We start from the raw sequence: 16,971 nt of genomic DNA on the forward strand, positions 1-16,971 counted from the left end.
AGTTGTTCCACAGCATGTGTGATCTTCCTGGACCAGGGATCGAACCTGTGTCCCCTGCATTGGCAGGCGGATTCTTAAACACAGCACCACCAGGGAAGTCCCTGAAGTGTTCTTATTAAAGCTTTCCCATATGCCACGATATATCGATCTTTCCAACACTGAAATAATGGGCCAAGATGGAACGTGGGCACAATGTTCTCACTTTACACTCATGAAAAGCACAGTAAAGAGCATTTCTCTGTAGCATTTGTGTAATTCCAGCCCAGATACTGACCTGGCTTGTTGTTTTGGATTTTGTTTTTTTTCCAGGATGGTGAATGCTACTGTGATTCAGTGAAATTCTGGATTCAATGAAACTACGAAAGGAAGGTATTCCTCTAGGAATCTAAAATTTATGGATGGGAATTTCTACCTCCCCTTGTGTCACCTATGATACATTTCAAACGGAAAGGAGACCCCTTTCTCTCTTAATGGCAGTTTTCCTCCACAAAGCTGCTAAAGAGGGCAGCATAGAGATGGGAAAGGGGCTTTGCTCCTCTTTGCCAAGATGTATCCCCACAGAGCTCAACCCTAGTGCAAAGCCCTTGATTAAGAAATCAAGACATGAAGCATTTCCCAGGTCTGGCAAGAAGGCAAGCTTGGAAAATGGGACGAGCTTCCCATTATGAACACCTAGAAATGCTGGATAAAATATGATTTTTTTTTCTTAATGTGTGCAGCTAAGCTTGCAAGGGAGCAAGGTAATCTCCAGGTGCCAGAAACAGAGACAGGATTGAAAATCACAGAGCTGGTGCAGGAGCTGCTCTGGGGGAGCTGGTGCAGGAGGTTTCTACTAAGTTAGAATAGAAGCGGCCCTCCATGGGATGGTGAGTGGGAAAGATGTCTGCAGAAAGACGGGACCCTTTAAGGACTATTCTCTAACTGTAAGTGAGAGTATGAAATAGAGGGAAAACCTGCTTATGAGCACAGGAAGCAAGGAGACTCGTCAGCTTCTGCCTGGGCTCTCGGTTAAATGTAAAACAGGGCTTAGAATGTAAAACAGGGCTGATGCCTTAAATACGTTAGGGCTCAATTTATGCTGCTGGATGGTTTAAGGTCTCTTGAGTTAAGAAATTAATGTGCAAATAGGTTCTATGTTGCTGATATCTTTGGATACAAGCAAAACAAGTGCAAAACTGCTCCGAACAATCAAGGGTGCCCCAAAGAGAAAAGAAGCCACACTAATGTTGAATACTATTTTTAAAAATTACAACACGCAAGAGGGAATACACAACAGTAACAGTCAGCAGACACAAAATAATCAGGAGGATTAGAACTTCAAGAACATCACAAAATGGAAAACAATCTTTAAAAAGCTATAAGTATATTTTAAATAAGTAAAGATATTTAAACATTTTGGAAATCCAAATTAAAGAAGATGTGAAAAAATGAACATATGCATCTGGTAAAGAATGAAACACTACTTCTAGAAATTAAAAATAATCATTGAAATAAAAATCACAGTGGACAAAGCAAATTACATATTAGACATAAGGGAAGAGAAAATTGTTGAACTGGAATATATATCTAAGGGAATTTAGCAGTATGCAGTGCAGAGAAATAAAAAGATTTTTAAAATATGAGATTGAGGTTAAAAGGCATAGAGCAAAGGAGAAGTTTTAACAAATGTCTAACAGGAGTTCCAGAAAAGATAAGAACAAATGGTGGAAAGTCAATAATCAAAGGGATAATGTCTAGGGAATGCTCCAGAATTAAAAACTTGAATTCTCAAAGTGCAACATACACTCCAAATAAGGCATACAAAATTGAATTCACCTTTAGACACCAACACACATCATATTGAAATTGAAGAACACCAGAAGCGAAAAGAAAGCCTTAAAATGGGAAGGTGGTGAGTGAATTACCTAGAAAATGGTAAAACTAAAAACAGATTTTTAAAGAATAAAAATAGAGATCAGAAGACATAGGCATAAAATCCTTAAAGTGCTAAGGAAAAATAACTTATAGTTTTACAATTCTATTACCAGATAAACTATTATTCAGAAATAAAGAAAAAATTATAATTTCAGACAGTTTGTCACTCACACTCCTCATTGTAAAAGCTATTAAAGAAGCTCCTTCAGAGAGAAGGAAAGTGAGCCCAGATTAAAAAAAGAGGTAAACATATAGTTAATTCTGTATAAAACAATTACTAATTTTAGAGGTAAAATGGAAGGGGCAATGATCAGGGTTAAAACTCTCTAAGTACTACCTGTATTCTCCAGAGGAGAAAAGGGATGTTAAATACATTTAATGTTAAGTAAAAAAATGTATATTAGAAAAAATTTATGCATAACCACTAATAGAACAGGAAGAAATTGTAGAACTTAATGTAAAACTACTGAACCAGTGTACAGAAAACATGGAATAAATAAAATTCAATCAATTAATAGAAAGAAGGTAGGAAAGTGGGAAATAAAGAAGCAAAGACACATTAGGACAAGTAAAAATTACAAATAAGATGACAGAAATATTTCCAAATACAACATACACAGAAAATGTAAATAGGCTAAATTTACTGGTTAAAAGACTGTGACTCTCAAATTGGATTAAAAATTTTTTTTAAAATATTGCAGTCAAATGCTACCTATAACAGACATACCTAAACATGTTGTCACAGAAAGGATGAAAGTATGCAGATGGGATAAGATAGTGTCAGTCAAAACCAAATCAGAATATAGTTGGTATCTGTTACAGGCAGAATGGTGTAAGTGTTAAAGGTCATGACTCCAGAGCTAAATTGCCCAAGTTTAAATCCAAGCTCTTCCAGTTACCAGCTGTGTGACTTGAGCAAGTTATTAGTCTCTCTGTCTCAGTTTTCTCAGCTGTAAAATGGGGATGATAATAGTATCTATCTCATGTTATACGTACTAACGTCTGGCAAACATTAAGCAATTTGGCAATATGGATATGGCTCAAGATAAACAAATCCTACTGCCATCCAAATCCACCTCTGGTTATGTTGCTTATCTATGGTTACCACAGATAACCATTCACATGGGCTCAGAAGGAGGCAAAACTGTTTATTAAAATACTTTTTAATAGTAAAATAGTACAGTGGAGGAAAAGATAAACTTGGGGTTATTCAAATAATTGATAATATACAGCAACTAATATGAATGCATTTATTTAAAATAAATTTAAGGATAAACTTCAAAAACATAAAAATGCATGGAAAAAGAAAATTGCAAATGGACGTATATCATTGACATAATTTTTTTAAAAAAATAGAATGTTTAGGGATGTATACATAAAAAGGAAAGTACAAAAACATATATGGAAATGACATATACCATGTCTGGCAGAGTGGTTTCCTTTGGAGAGAAAGAAAGGGAAGGAAAAATGTGGTTTAACGCCTAAAATTAAGGCCCAATATTATGTGCTGTCTTGACATCTGGTGAGACCTGGAGGGTCTCGAATGATCTAGCCACAAGCTCCTCTCCCTACTGTGTTCCCACAGATAGGATCCCCTGGCCAAATTACCATCCTCATCAAAGGGACCAGGTGGTTCCTACTTATCCCTGGGTAGCAGGTTTGGTACCCTGCCAGACCAGGGATATTCAAACAAGCCAATCACATCCTCCCACAGGAACCAGGGGTCACCTCACCCTCTTGTTACTATGAAGCCTGCCCCTCTCAGACCCTGCTTGTTCACTCTGCTCCCAAGTCAATCCCGGTGTGGCCCTGTGTGATGTGCTGTGTCTTCCCCCCAGACTGTGAGTCTATGTGATTAACAAGCTGCTCTCAGTCTCATCTTCCAGAGTCAGATGTCAGGCGACCATTCCCATAACCCTAGGGACAGAATCCTCCTTCTCCAGTGGGGTGAATCGCTGGCGATTAAACAAAAGGAGGAGCAGGTAGAACTTGAACTACCACATTGTCTTTTCTTTAAAAAAAATAACAAAGCATGGAAGCAAAAATGACAAAATGTTAACACCTATTTAATCTCCATGGTACGTGGACATCTTTTAGGTTATTTTCTGTACTTTTCTGCATTTTAAAAAATATGTGCTGATTTAAAATGAACATCAGTTTTAAAAACTAGATAAACAAGTTCCCACTTAGACCTGTCAAAACAGAGCCAAAAGAAAATTTTTATAAATAAGGCTGTAAAGGTAACTATTAAGAAAATTGATGACAGTTTTTTGTTGTTGCTTATGTTTTGCTGATTTTGCATTTTTATGGTGAGACGCCTGTGTGTTAAAGGGAACGCTAAATAGCTATTTGCTTTATTTTAATTAGTTAAGAATTCTGGGTCGAAATGGCAATCTATTTGGATAGACAAATTTTAAAGCCTACTATACAAAGCTCCTGTAAGTATAATTTGACAGGTAAATCAATGGAACAGAATAAAAGGACAAGAAGCATACCTAAACGTAGCTAAGGATTCATTCTATGAGGAAGGTGTCATTTCAAGTCAATGAGAAAATAATGTTTTATTCAGTAAAGCATGTTACTGAATAGTTGAGTAATAGTTAAGTATTATTAGAAAAATCGGTTAAACAGTTGGTAAAAAATTAAGTTAGCTCTCATTCTTTGCCATATACAAAAGTAAATAACAGATTAAATGTAAAGAAGGAAATCTGAGCCAGGATTAAATAATCTGAAGTTGTGAAAAGATTTTTCCACACAAGATTCCAAAAGTTGAAACCATGATGAAAAAGATTCGTCAACTTCGATAAATGAAAATGACTTACCTTGTCAGTAAACATCACAGAAATTGAAAAAAGAAAAGAATGCAGAAACTTTTTGCATCTTATAGAAAACTTTAAATATTAATACGAAAGAATGAACCACTCCAAAGACAAGGAGTCAATATTCAAAGACAGAAAGGCAAAGGAAAAAATGGGCAACATCCTAATAAACAAAGAAAGTAAACTAAAACAGCAGTTTGTCTGACTGTCTTATCGTTACACATCTAAAGAAAATAAAAATGATATTTTCTTTCTAAGGCGAAGAAGCACCAAAATGCTATGGAATTTTTGCCTGCTGAATTGGGATTGGTTAAGAAGACTCAGACCACTGTTGGGGAGAATGTGGGAAAGTGGGCCCTCCCAAGCACTGTTGGAGAGAGAGAAATTTGTGTGATCCTTCCAGGAAGTAATCTGCATTAAACTTGAAATATGCACATCCTTTAAATAAAACAAATCCACACCTGTAGGTACTTATCTAGAGGAAATAATCAGATATGTGTAAAAACAAGTGCTACGAATATTCTCTTTAATGTTGCTTATAATAAGAAAAAATCAGCAATAACCTTTGTAGCTAACAATTGGTTATATAAAATTGCAGTCATGCAGCCACTAATAAGCCATGTTGCATAGATATACATATTGACATGTTTAATTTTTAATGATGTACTCTTAAGTAAAAAGTGTGCTTCTAAATGGCATATTGTAATAGGATATAAAATTATCTATATGCACACCCTATATACCAAAATGTTAATAAAAACTATCTCTCAGTGCTTTTTCCTTCCCTTTGTTTTAGGTCTGTATTAGTTAAATGTTCGGAATATGTGATTTTCTAATAAAAAATAAAGAAGAAAAGATGTGTAGGCAAACCCCAGCGATGGAAACTTGGGGAAGTAAATTATTATCTCTGATCTTTGGTGTTCTCACCTAGAAAAGTAAGATATCAATTCCTCCTCCTGGAATTACTAACAGGGTCAAATGAGACACCCATTTATTCGTTCAAAAATATTTATTTTGTAACTGGAATGTGTCAGGCATGGTTTTAACTACTGGAAATACAGCAGGGGGACTTCCCTGGTGGTCCAGTGGTAAAGAATCTGCCTTCCAATGCAGCAGACGTGAGTTCGATCCCTGGTCGGGGAACTAAGATCCCACATGCCACAGGGCAACTAAGCCTGCACGCCACAACTACTGAGCCCACATGCCTCACGTAGAGCCTGCATGCTGCAAACTACAGAGACCACACGCTCTGGAGCCCACGCACCACAATGAAGAGCCCACACGCTGCAACTAAGACCCAATGCAGCCAAAAAAAAAGAAATGAAGTAAAATAAATTTAAAAAATTAAAAAATAAAAGAAATACAGCTGGGTATTCAAAAAGACCAAAAAAAAGAAAAACAAAAACACCTACCCTCATGAGCTTATATTCTAGTGGGGAGACAGATAATAAGCAAAATAGATAAGTAAAATGAATAGTACATTAGATGGTGGAAAATGCTATGGAGAAAAATAGAGGAGGGGTTAGAAAGCATGGGGCCAGGGCTGGGGGCTGCAATTTTTAATAAGATGTTCAGAGAAGTCCTCAGGGGAAAGATTACATCTGAATGAAGTTCCCAAATACCTATTTGGGAAACCACAAGCAAACCACATGCAGAGGAAAGCAAGCATCCCAGGCAGAGGGAACAGCAAGTGCAAAGGTCCTGAGGCTGAAGCATGACTGGCGTGTTTGGTTGGCCAGGAAGGCACTTTATACAATATGATGCGCAAATAAACACTATTTATTAGTTTATTGTCTCTGATATAATATTTAGCTCCAAGGTGTTTATGTTCTTTACCAAAACATCTCCAAAAATAGCTCAGGCACCACTCATGTTCCATTTTACAGTGAAAAAATAATGCGAGCTGGGAGCATCCTTAACTTCCCCTCTATCCACCTAAAATCATCCCTATGTCAGCCTCCCTCCTGACCTTTGACTTCCCAGGAAGAGATGAGGCCCTGGACCAGATGATGACTGTTGGGATGAAGAGGTACAGACAGATACCATTTGAGGGAAGTCAAAATGTTTCCTAACAGTATAAGAACCCTCTAGTTCATTTCTCATTTAGGAAAGTTTTTCCAACCCTCCTTGCATGTATTTTCCTATACATGCCGTTTGGGAAAAATGGTATGCCATTTTTCTATGATTTGTCTTAATTTACCTGTTTATTTTCATTTCATTATAAATGTAAATGCATAATCTAGATCCTGTGTGTGGCTGTCTTATAACTGCGGTGGCTATGTGGTCTCAGTGACTATTCACACTTTGGGGACAGTGTTGAACTTTTATTACTGTGTTTCCGAAACTGCAGTCGATGGAACCTTTGGCCTCTGTTGAGTTCACTGTAGAGAGGGTAGAGTTTTAGGATTCAAGAAACACTGACCAAGGTGAAGATCTGATCAGATCTGATCAGATTCCCCAGAAAAAGTTAAAGTTACACCTCTGGTTCTGCAAAGTTCTGTGGCTTCCCAACACTTAGGTGGCAAATATCGATCATCTCAGAGGCTGTGCTGTATTCGTTTCCTATTGCTGCTGTAACAAATTACCACAAATATAGTGGCTTAAAACCACACAGATTTATCATCTTAGAGTTCTGGAGGTCAGAAGACCAAATGGGTTTTTAAGTCAAGGTATCAGCAAGGCTGCACTCCTTCCAGAGGCTCTAAGGGAGAATCTGTTTGCTTGCATTTTGAGCTCCAGGAGGCTGCCCAGTTTCCTTTGACTCACGGCCCCTTCCTCCAGCTTCAAAGCCAGCAATTACATCATTCTGAGCTCTACTCCAGTGGTCACATCTCCATCGCTAACTCTTCTGTCTCCTCTTCCCCGTTGGTAGACTCTTGTGATTACTTTGAGCCACCTCGATCATCCAGCATGATCCCCCCATCTCAAGACCTTCATCACATCTGCAAAGTCTCTTTCGCCACGTAAGGTCACAGATTCACAGGTTCTGGGGGTTAGGACATGGCCGTCTTGGGGCTGGGTACCTCTTTAATGGAGGGCCTGAATCCCTGACCACCAGTGCACACAGGCAAGGAAGGAAGTCTTGTCCTCTCCACTTTCTTATATTTAGGGTTGACATAGCTGGAAGGTTTGCAGTCCTTCTCAGAAGGCAAATGCTTTGCTCTAATTGATCAAATAAGATCTGGTTTGCCCAGCCTGTCAGGTAGAACCCTCTACTGACTGGCAGCTGAGGATAATGATAATTCGTGATGTTGATAAGGACTCTCTTGTACTGTAATCCTGAAATACATCCTAAAACCCTGGACACGGGGAAGGCCATACTGTCACATCCCTCTCCCCATTCTCCAAGCTCACAGCAACCCTGACCCATGCCTGCCTGGGCACCACGGCCCCAAGACAGGGAACTGATCCTTCCGGCGTCCTCCAACCATTCACTTCAGGACCTAGCTGCAACCGCCCTGTATCCTTCCTATTGATGGGGACGAGGTCTCTGACTCGCATCTTCCCCTCCCTCAGGCAACTCCAAACAGCACTTGTAACCGTGGGGGGATAAACAGGGGCCCAGGCCTCAAGCCCAGCCATTCTGCCCATGCAGATCAGTCATAGGCCTGAAATCTACATTTATAAAGATCCCCGGGGGGGGGGGGGGGTGAGTTGGGAGATTGGGATTGACACATATACACTATTGATACTCTGTATAAAATAGATAACTAATGAGAACCTACTGTATAGCACGGGGAACTCTACTCAATGCTCTGTGGTGACCTAAATGGGAAGGAAGTTCAACAAAAGAAGGGATATATGTATACGTATAGCTGATTCACTTTGCTGTACAGCAGAAACTAACACAACATTGTAAAGCAACTATACCCCAATAAAAATTAATCTAAAAAATACAATACAATACAGTACAATAAAAGATCCCCAAGAGGCTTTGGTACTGTCCTTGCCCTGACAGTTGCCTGGGAATGCTGGACTAGACACATCTTGGCATTGATGCACCCTGGTACTTTAAATAATTTCCAATTGGCTCGTGGGCTTCTGGAGTTAAGCCTCCTTATACTGAAGTACAGAAGATAACGGATGTCCCCTTCCTCGTTCCGGATGCCATCTTTCAGCTAAGGATCTTTCCAGTGGCCACACCGTACTGTTGACTCAGACGGAGGTTACCGGACTGAATCTTTCCATTTTTCATCATGCGGCAGCTACAGAGCCAGGCCTCCCCCGCCCCTGCAGAGGGCCTCTGAATCATCCGACGCGATGCTCATTCCCTCCTCCACAGGGACAGCGTTATTGCACTGCCCAGCCTGTGCCAGTTCCGTGCCGGTCACTGGGGCAAGACGGGGACTGAGACACTGTCCCACTCCTCCAGAGGCCCACAGTTCGGTGGGAGAGGCAGAGCTGCACGAGGTATGCTCAACACGGCACAGGAAGTGCACGCGTGGCGGCGGGACAGATAGAGAGAGAGGGCCCAGAGCCAACTACCCACCGCACCCATGCCCACTCACTACCCATCTCCATCCCCCCCAACCCACCTGCCTGCCACCTGCTCTCCATCCTGCACCCACAATGCCAAACGGCTTTCCATGTTCTCCAACCTCAACTCCAGGCCCCATTCCCGTGTCTCTTGGCTGGCCTTCTCACGACCGTGGTCAACCCTCCAGGCTTCCAGGAGGTTCTAGAGCCCTTCACACCCACAGGACTCCCATCAATCCCTACTGGCCTATTGACCTTTTTTGGTTTGTTTTCTCAGCTGTTTACCTGAAGTCTCCTTAAGTCACCGTAAAGCTTGCATGTTTAGCATCCTGCATACATTTTTTCTTTCTCAAAATCCCAGTGATGTTACAGAGGCCGCAACGTGGTAATCAAAGCACATCAGCCACTGGAAGTCAAAACTGCTCGCCAGGACACAAGGAGAAAGGCAGGAGGAGAGGGCACAGCAGGTGGAAGGGCTTCTGAGGAAGGCTTCCACGGCGGAGAGGAGGTGGGGGGCTCGCTGGCTGACAGCTTTTGTAGGGCACCGTTCCTACAGGCCAAGCCAGTAGAAAAGCCTGCCGTGAAAGCTCCCGTCGGCTGAGAACATGGGACAACAGAGCCCCAGAAGAATCATACAGTAATCGTGCTCAATACATCACGCGCTAAAGATGGCATTAAATGGTGTCTGTGTGTGTGTATGTAGCGCATTCAGCAGGTAGTTCTTGAACTTGGATAAAAAAGGAAACAACAGCATGTCACGGCCGTATGACACTGGCCCTGCAGCTCACTCCACTAACTCCCCTACATTTCATTCCAAGCTCACAAAATAGCTCCTTTTTTTTTTTTTTTTTTTTTGCGGTATGCGGGCCTCCCACTGCCGTGGTCTCTCCCGTTGCGGAGCACAGGCTCCGGACACGCAGGCTCAGCGGCCACGGCTCACGGGCCCAGCCGCTCCGCGGCATGTGGGATCCTCCCGGACCGGGGCACGAACCCGCGTCCCCTGCATCGGCAGGCGGACTCTCAACCACTGCGCCACCAGGGAAGCCCAAGAGCTTCTTTTTATTATCTGCCTTCTAATGGGCATTTCTCCCTGACCGGTGAACACACTTAACGATTCACTTTCTTCCCACTAACCTATTAAGCCAGCGTTTTATGTCTTATGCGTCAGGCCTTTGGTTATCACGGGTCCTTCTCTAAAAGACTGGCCTGGGTATATTAGCAAATGAACTCTGCAACCAGCAAAGATGACAACACATGCCTCAATCACACCAAGGTTCTAATCGCCATGAAGCCCTGTCTCAGCAACCTCTGGCCTTCCTGGATAACACTGCTATGCTGATGTGTTCTGATCCCAGACCAGCATTATCCTAAGCTCTTTACACGTTGCATCCATCAGGATAGGCTAGGTTATGCTGCAGCAGGACTGTCCCCAGATTCCAGTGGCTTAAAACACCAGTGGTTTATTTCTTATCCATGGACATGACCAAGGTGAGTCAGCCAGGGGCTCTGCCCCACATCACCTTCAGCCTGGGGCCCAGTCTGAGGGGCAGCCCCAGTGCAGCTTATGGGATCTTAGCTCCCCGACCAGGGATTGAACCCAAGGCCACAGCAGCTTGAAAGCTCCAACTCCTAACCACTGGACTGCCAGGGAAATCCCATGGAACTTTGACTGTCCTGGAGCAGAGGAAAAGGGAGAACAAAGAAGTGAGGCATCTGCTAACCCTGAAAGCTCCCAGCCAAACAAGGCACAAGGCCACATCTAATTTCATGTGGCCAGGGAACTGCAATCCTCCATGTTCCCAGAAGGAGAGACAGTCAGACTCTTTATTAGCAGAATAATAACCACCATACGCGTGGTGCTGCTGACCTCTTAGAGCAATCGGTTCCCAACTTGAACTAGTTTAAAGGTTTTTCTTGCAATGAGCCGAAATCTGTCTGTGCTAGGCAGCAACGAGTCTATCAAAGTCCCTGCCCTCCTAGGGTTTATACTGCAGTCGTTCCATCCGTTAGTCCCTGTTCGGTCAAAATAACTTGACTCCCTCACTTTCTTATCCATGCAGCAGGCATTTACTAAGTACCTACGTACCTGCCAGCTACTGTGCTCTGTTTAGGAGCTTTCGGGCTGGAGACGTCCTGATCTTTCTGGAGCCCACGTTGTAGGGGGTTAGCTAGCCATCGAAGAGGACCAGGCGCCAGATCCTCCTTAATAACACAGAACTAGGCGACCACAATAGTTCATTTCAAACACTCAAATGCCACATTCTGGAGAGACGGCTTCTAGGGATTCTCTTAACTGTGTTCTGGGGTGCCGTAAACGGTTCCAGGAGGGTGCTTCAGACATCACCTTGGGAATGAACAGGCTGCCATGTCCCACCCTCATCTTTAATCTGTTTCATATACTTAACTTTCATATAAGATTTAACTTAAAGAGTTCTACTCTTAAAGAGCTCTACTCTTAGAGAGAGAGAAGGAGGGGGAAAAAACGAATGGTCTAGTCTGATGCTCTGTCATTTTATATAAACATGCAGAAAAGTTAAGTAACTTACCAGGGTCATAGCGGGAAGTTAGAAGCATACCTGAGGCTGGCCACCAGCTGCCTCTGCCTGTCTCTAAACTCCATACCCCTCTTTTTTTTTCCAATTTACACCAAGTCTGCAGGTAAGCTCCAAATGTCAGTGGGAAAAGCTAACCAGTGGGCTTTAGCAACACAGCCCCAGAGGAATCTGGAACCTTTCCCGGCTACTTTGAGAACACACAGCACCACTTGGCAGAAGCAGGGAGCAGGGTCTTCCCCTTCCTTCTCTTGGTTATCGAATCCCTGCCCCCGCAAGCACAAAGCCATAGATGCAACACTGCCTTCTGCTTCACCTTTGCCAAGATTTGAGAAAGGGTTTATTCGGGGACTCCTGAGTGAGAAAACCCCCAGACCAGTTCTGTGTGCAGTGGGTGGAGACAGGACAGACATCTTAACCTCACAGAGGCAACTGAATGTCTCAGAGGGAATATCAGAGGGTTAATAGCTACAAAAGCTTTGGAAGCTGAAAAGATGTATCAATTTTGTCTCTAGCACTGGCCAGGAAAAAAAAAAAAAAGGACTTTATATATGTAAAATTCAAAAAGAACACATCACCAACAAAGAAACCTTTGTCTGTCTCCCAAGTATTAACTGCTGTACAACACTTCCTCACCAAACTCATCAGAAATGCAAATACACTGTTTGAGCTATTATTTCCCTGGCCATTTATTTGCACACAGACTCAGATTTATACAAACCTCTCAGACACGCACAATAAAAATCAGACTCTATTGACCAGACATTTAAGGTTTTCCTTCCAGGTTCCAGTAACCTAAGAAAATCTCTAAATGTGTTCTTTCTGCAGACTCCCCCTTCTGTCTCCTGCTCTACCTTCCTCTGATACACAGAAAGAAAGCCCCTAACGGGGAGGTGTACAACTCTCCCTGCAGCAGCAGGCACCCTACTCTCTTGAAGCTCCTTCTGTTATTGCAACCGTCCTCAAAATACTGCTGCGAGGGTCGCATTCCAAAAGACATCCTGCGGCCACAGCTGTCTGCTGTCTTCTACCTGCAGAGCGGACTCCAGGGATGCTGGTGGTCATAGAAATGGGAAGGAAGGGTCATTTACCCAACTTTTCCATCTGGGGGAGGCGGTGGCGACAGTTTGTTTGCTGGAGAAAGGGGTGCATACCTGGCTCGATACCCTGCTGCCAAACCACTCCTGGCAACTCTCTATGCCACGCATAATATCGCAGCCAGCTGGGGCAGTGAAGCTCCCAATCACAGCCATGAGGGCGGCAGCATGGACTCTGCCCCTTGCACAAGACAAATGGGCTAGAAGCCTCTAAGATAGATCTCTATTTTTTTTTTTTTTGATCTCTATTGTTTATCGCAGAGACTCTGGATCCCCCAGCTGAGGTCTTCCGCAAACGATACTTAATTCCCACTAAAAAGTATGCCTGAACCCAACCACCTCACACAACAGTTTAATACGGCTACAGTCTTCCAGCAAAACAATGCTGGATTGGGCACTGTTCCAGTGAAGCGGCTCAAATGCCGCCAGAAGCTCCCGGCACCCTTGAGAGAGTAGACAAACGGTTACCCTGGCTGGATGTGGTAGCCCGGAGGAATACTCGCTTAAAGAGGGAGGGCGGAACAGGTAGGGAATGCTGCAGATGTACGAGGTAGACAGGGTGTGAGTGCACGCTCCTCACCCGCCAGGCCTGGCTTCTGTGTTTCTGGCAGGTGAAGTTGAACATCCTTATCTCCTCGGGAAGAACAACGATCCCATTCCACGTCAACGTGACTGGAAATCTCAATTTAAGAATTGGAGGCACTGGTCGGTCCAGCTGGGGTTCGTCCAGCTTTCCGTCTTACTTTGCGCCTCTGATGTGTCAGGCTTTTTTGCACACAGTGCTCGCCTATTTAACCCTCAAGACACCGTTTTCTACAAGGGAATTTTCAGCCATGAAAACTTGCCCCAAACTGCATGATCCTTTCCCGTTGACTCGCTTAACGAAGCCCCGATCTCTCCACCAGGTTTGGTCAAGCCCAGCACCGCACACACACCTTGCCCATCACAGCGCCCAACGCTGCGGCCCGCAGTGCTCCGGGGCCGAGGGGAGGCGGGGAGGTGCGCCCGCAGCCCCAGACCTCACACCCCGCGCGCGTGTGCGGCGAGCCGCGGGCACACGGCGTACACACCTCGCACCGGCACACTCAAGTACACGTGCGCTCCCGTCCCCCGCCCGTCCCGGGCTCTCCGAAGTTACCTCCGAGGCTCCCCCGGCGCCGGGCCCACGCCGCCCTGCGGGGCTCCCACTTCTTTCCCGCCGGGGTCAGCCCGGCCTCAGACGCCGCGGCTCGGGAAGACTCCGGAACCCGCCGGGCCCCGCCGCCTCTCGGACACCCCGGGGTCCGCACCAGAGGCCGCACCCCGGGGGCTGGGGCGGCTGTGGCGTCGGCCGCCCCGGGTCGGGCTCTGCCTTCACCTACGCGGCGCCCACCGGGCTGCGGCCGGGACTGGGGCCGGCGCACGGCGGCGAAGGCGGGCGCTCGGGCTTCTCCCGGGCAGCGGGCGGACGGCACCGGCTCGCATGGCTCTCTGGCTCGCAGCGGCCCCGGGACGTGGCCTCAGCCCCCGGGCGGCCCCAGCCGCGGTCTTTGTGTCTCGGCCGGCGCCGCCGCGTCACGGGCGTGCGGGCGGTGAGCGGCGCGGGCCGGGAAGCGGGCGGCAGAGAGCTCGGCTCAGCTTCCTCATCTTCGCCCGCCCGGGGCGCGCTGGCAGGCAGGGTGCACGGGCAGCGACTGCGCGCACCCGGGGCACGGAGGGGGCGGGCCCGGGAGGGGCGCGGCAGACGCGCCGAGTGGCTGCCTGTCTGGAGGCTGCGGCCGGGTAGGGCGGGATGGGGGCCCAGCCAGAGCTCGGGGAAGGCGACGTCCGCTCGGTCCCGGGTCGCGGCTGCAGCTCTGGGGGTGAGCGAGCCGAGGCTGTGCGCTGGAGGGAGCCCGGCGGCCGGAGCCGCCAAAGGGGTTCGCGTCTCCCCGCTCCCCTAAGCTGAAGGTGACTGCGGCCCCCAGCGGCCAAGCAGGGGCGAACGGCGTCCTCGCTTCTCCTCTTCCCCGGTGCACTCGGCTCACCCTTCCCCGGCCTCCGACTCCGCAGTCCTTTGCAAGGCCAGGGCAGAGTGGTCACTTCGCTCATTGATTTTCCCTCTTGGCTGCACTGGGCTTAAATGGTACCCAGATTGGAGCGACTGGCAGTCACGTGATCACCCCCTCCCCAAACACGCACAAATACACAAACACACACACCCCCAAGCCCAGGGTTTCCAAAAGTCAAATTGGATACATCCATTAGAACTGGAGGCCTTCTGCGAGTCGCCCGGCGCGCTGCAGTGGGGCTGAAACGCAGCAGCCGCCTCTGGGGCCACCATCTATACGGATCCTGTCCCTGCGGCTGGGGAAGCTCCAATGAACAGCACTTTGGGTCCCCTCGTCAAGAAAAGAGCAAAAAGAGTGTAGTTGCAGAACCGACAGACCCCATTGCAAAAGGAAAGCAAAGGCCCCTACCGAGTCGCGGAACAGAATGGCTGAGGAGCTTACCTCCGCGGGGACAGAGCCCTCTCCCAGGGCCGCAGTCGGTGGCTTTTCCGGGAGCGCAGCCAGGATCCCAGCTCAGACGTTTGCTACCTGTGGTCTGAGCGCCGGCCCCGGGGCGGGGGCGGACTCAGACGTGTTTCAGCCTCCCTTCTCGCGCTGCCTGGATGTCGCTGGCGACAGCGCTCTAAAAGTGAACCTGCTAATAAATGGATACTTTAAATAATGCCTGATCGGGGTGATACGTGCTGACTACTTGATTTTCTCAGAGCTCCTCACTGCCCGACGTTTAAAATCCATTTGCCTCTTAGTACCTCTCGTGAGGCAAGTTGAAACCCCTTCTATAGAGAGGGGGAAAGGATCTGAAAGGGTAAGGTGGGAGCAAAGTTTGTCTGATTCATTCTACCTTGCCCCGGAGATTTAAAAATCTTAAATAGTACTGCCTGTCTTTTGTTGCAATATTGTTTTTGGCAAAGAGAGACGTAAGTCCAAGGAATAAAGTGTGTCAAGGTAAGAAGTCTAGTGATAGCTGAAGTGACCTTGAGCCTCTCAGGATCCTCATTGCTCCTTGAGTTCAGGGGAAAATTATTTGAGACCTAAGCAAATTTATATATATATATATATATATATATATATATATATATATATATATATATATATATATATATATATCTCAATAAGTTTTACTTTTTTCTTGTTCTTTCTCCCATTTCTCCACAAAATACCACCATAGACACTAAGCACTGGGAGGAAAAACCAGAACTTTGTAAAGGTGAGAAGGGACAAAATGGACAAAAATGAGAAAAGGTGAGAAGGGACAAAAATCTTCTTTTCTCTTTAGTTCAGCTGAGGCAGGCTAGAGATTTATTTAAATTTTTTTCCAGAAGAACTGTTTGGAAACCAACGTTTTAAACTTAAAACAGCGTAAAATGAACATGCGGAGTGTAGATCTCAGACCCTAACATCACTAGACTCTACCCAGAAGGTGGCTAGTTGCATTCATAGTTACAAAGGACTTTCCCTCCTGGCTCCCAACTTCCCTAAGCCTGTCCCAGAAGCCTTGGGAGGTAGTCCTCTCACTTTCTGGTTGGCCACCCACTTTGGCATTACTCTCTGGACAGAGGCTGGAATTCTATGAGTCCCTTTACTTTTCTACAGACACAAGGGACATCCTGGTACCCATGCCATCTTGCCCTCCTGGGGAAGAGTGAAGGTCATTTCTCTGCATCACTCACTGTGCCAGAATGGTACCAAACTGTAGTCACCATTTCTCTGTGGACCCAAAGCATAAAGTTGGGGGAAAATGATATAAATTCATAACACTACACTCCCAGGGTAAGTAAAATTCTGTTGCTGCTGTTGGGTTTTTTTGTTTGTTTGTTTTTCCTTTTCTCGTCTGGAGAACAGAAGGAGACAGAGGAGGAGATGGGGGACTAGGCACCAGACCACAAACAGAAATGGAATCAACACCCGGAAAACATCCAGCCTCCACTTTTTTTTTTTTTTTCGGTACGCAGGCCTCTCACTGTTGTGGCCTCTCCCATTGCAGAGCACAGGCTCCAGACGCGCAGGCTCAGCGGCCATGGCTCACGGGCCCAGCCGCTCCGCGGCATGTGGGATCTTCCTGGACCGGGACACAAACCCGTGT

At 45.9% G+C, this 16,971-nt stretch overlaps 1 protein-coding gene across 2 annotated transcripts in view; it reads right to left on the bottom strand.

Annotated features, from left to right (window-relative positions):
- Nucleotides 1-14,500, bottom strand: part of MINAR1 (membrane integral NOTCH2 associated receptor 1) — a 40,327-nt gene extending 25,827 nt beyond the window's left edge. For both annotated transcript variants that reach the window (XR_012330323.1, XM_019945981.3), the window contains exon 1: nucleotides 13,997-14,500. The gene's annotated coding sequence lies outside the window, so the exon portion shown is untranslated. The remainder of the gene's footprint in view (nucleotides 1-13,996) is intronic.
- Nucleotides 14,501-16,971: the final 2,471 nt, after the last annotated feature.

Source organism: Tursiops truncatus, chromosome 2, assembly GCF_011762595.2.
Source record: "Tursiops truncatus isolate mTurTru1 chromosome 2, mTurTru1.mat.Y, whole genome shotgun sequence".
NCBI classification, from domain to species: Eukaryota; Metazoa; Chordata; class Mammalia; order Artiodactyla; family Delphinidae; genus Tursiops; species Tursiops truncatus.